Genomic DNA, 2,500 nt, shown 5'->3' on the forward strand with positions numbered 1-2,500 from the left:
AAGTCGCTGTACGGTGCAAGGCTGTAGCAATATATCAAACCATAGTGCTGGAATCTCTTTGCATCGTAGCCCTGCAAGTGGAGCTGTGCGGGATCAGTGGCTACGATTCGTTCATACGCACCGGGCAAATTTCGCACCGCGAGGTATTTTTGTCGTCTGTTCCGAACATTTTACAGAAAACTGTTTTGAGAGGGGCCTTCACGTTGATGGATCTAAGCAGACAATCCATTCTCATGCTATTCCGACTGTATGGAAGAAGGGACCAGAGAAGCTATCCTCTGCACGATCGCGTAGAAAGGTACGTATGAACACATGAAATGTTTTGTTCTTTGCACTGGCTGCAGACATGCGCAAGAGACGAAAATTGTTCTTCGACTGTTGTTTTCGCCATTTCAGAACAGTTGACCTTGAGGATGTTGCATAAAAGGCTTCAGTGTACAGTCAGATAATCGACCGCACTTTGTTTTTGTTTCTTTCAGATAATTAAAGAAATTTTAAGAGCCGAGAAAGAATCTTCCCTTGGCGAGAACGACGAGGACACTAACAACAAGGCTGCGGTTGCCCCGCATAACCAACTAGTAAGCTTCCATTATCTTTGTAGAACTTTGAATACAATAGCCATCTACAAGTAATAGCGGTTCTTCACACAGGTTTATATTGTAAAAGATGTATACGCTGCATGCGTAAGAGACGAAAATTGTTCTACGACTGCTGTTTTCGCCGTTTCAGAGCAGTTGACCTTGAGGATGTTGTATAAAAGGCTCCAGTGTTCAGATTTGTTCCGCCGGTACTGGAGTCAGATTATCGGTCACAGTTCTTTTTTGCCGGTTTCTTTCAGACAATTCAAGAAATTTTAAAAGCCGAGATGGAGTCTTCCCTTGACCAGAACGATGAGGGCGCCAACAACGAGGCTGCAGCTGTTCCGCTGGCCAACTAGTAAGCTTCAAACGAGATAATGACATTGTCTCTGCAGAACTTTGAATACGATTACCATTTACAAGTAATAGCAGTGCCCTCTTTTATTTTCAAAGTGCTTTTAGCTCGATTGCATTACCCATGGCCTCTGAATCGACCGAATTACCTTCAGAGCATTTGGTATGAAGGTATTTTTCTTTTTTAATATTATAAGAAAACAAATATTAATCCGCTCCTGCTTGACTTGAAATATAGAGTGAAAATTTTTTTTATCTCCCCTCGCATCTGGAATGTCCTTAATAATGACGATACTCTATCGGAACAGTCTTTGACAAGCACACCAAACACTGTAAGCCTGAATATTCTTTCACCTTACGTTTATCCGTTTTACCAGGTTCAGCTGGAACAAATAGCAAGGGGTTAGGTTTGGTTATATTTTAGAAAAGATATATATTTTTATCTTTAATTTTCCAGCAATAAGACTGAGAATCAGGTGACCATAAATAATTTGCGGGAAATATAAAATCTGGATTATTTTCATGTAATTACAGAGTGCTATCTTTCCTTAGTGTACCCCACCTACAACATCAACTCCTGTTGTTTCAAGTACCTTCACACACCATGATTCAACTGTTGTAGACGAAAGCTCGAATTCTCTCAAGAAAGTAAGTACTGAAGAGAACTGGCAGTAATGTTTACATAAGTTTCTTATAACCTTACTTTTAACTGCAAAACCATAAGCAATATTTGTACAATTTGGGTACTATTAACAAATGGTAAACGCCATAGTGTGTAGTATTGAGTTATGGATGCACGCGGGAGGTTGCTAAGCACGAAAGAAGCGTAAGAGTCGCACGAGGCGATAGCCGAGTGCGACTCTACCTTCTTTGAGTGCTTAGCAAACCTCCCAAGTGCGTCCATAACTCAATACTACACGCTATGGCGTTTACCATTTGTTTTATAACATAACATTGACACATTGAAATAACAGAGGTCTATTTATTGAGCTACATCATAAAGCGTGCGCTTTGCTTTAGTTCTTGCGTAGGTCAGCAGCGCACACCCATGAGCAAATAGTACACGCTGAATTAACCAATAAGAGCACGCGCTGTGCTTTAGTTACGTTATATGGTGGGACATTGCTTTTTCTTTATAATGTTTTGCATCACAGACACCCAAAGAAACCCTCAAGAATGCAACTCCTTGTGCTAAGTGTGAAAAATTAAAGAAGGACAAGAAGAAACTTCAGCGGAAACTAAAAAGTATGGAATCTAAAGTGGAGGAATTGAGCCAGAAGATCATTGCTAACCAGTCAGAGTGGGCAAAGACCTTCCTAGAACTGAATCAATCACCAGATAAATTAAATGGTTCAACTGGTACAGGTGAAATGGACTGAATAACTCTTAAGCCCGGTTTCCAAATAGTCGTCCCTGTCGTTACAATCGTCTCTGTCGCTTCAAACTTTTGGAAGCGACAGGGACGATCATATGGAAACGCTCTAGCGATCACCCGAGACGATCCCGGGACGATCCTTGCGACAGAAACGATCAGTCGTCCCAGATAGACTCGAGTTCTATCCTTGCGA

The 2,500-nt window shown here is 41.3% G+C and overlaps 1 pseudogene; it reads left to right on the plus strand.

Moving 5' to 3' along the window:
• Nucleotides 1-2,500, plus strand: part of LOC138037294 (uncharacterized) — a 10,612-nt pseudogene that overhangs the window by 8 nt on the left and 8,104 nt on the right.

Source organism: Montipora capricornis, chromosome 2, assembly GCF_036669925.1.
Source record: "Montipora capricornis isolate CH-2021 chromosome 2, ASM3666992v2, whole genome shotgun sequence".
Taxonomy (NCBI): Eukaryota; Metazoa; Cnidaria; class Anthozoa; order Scleractinia; family Acroporidae; genus Montipora; species Montipora capricornis.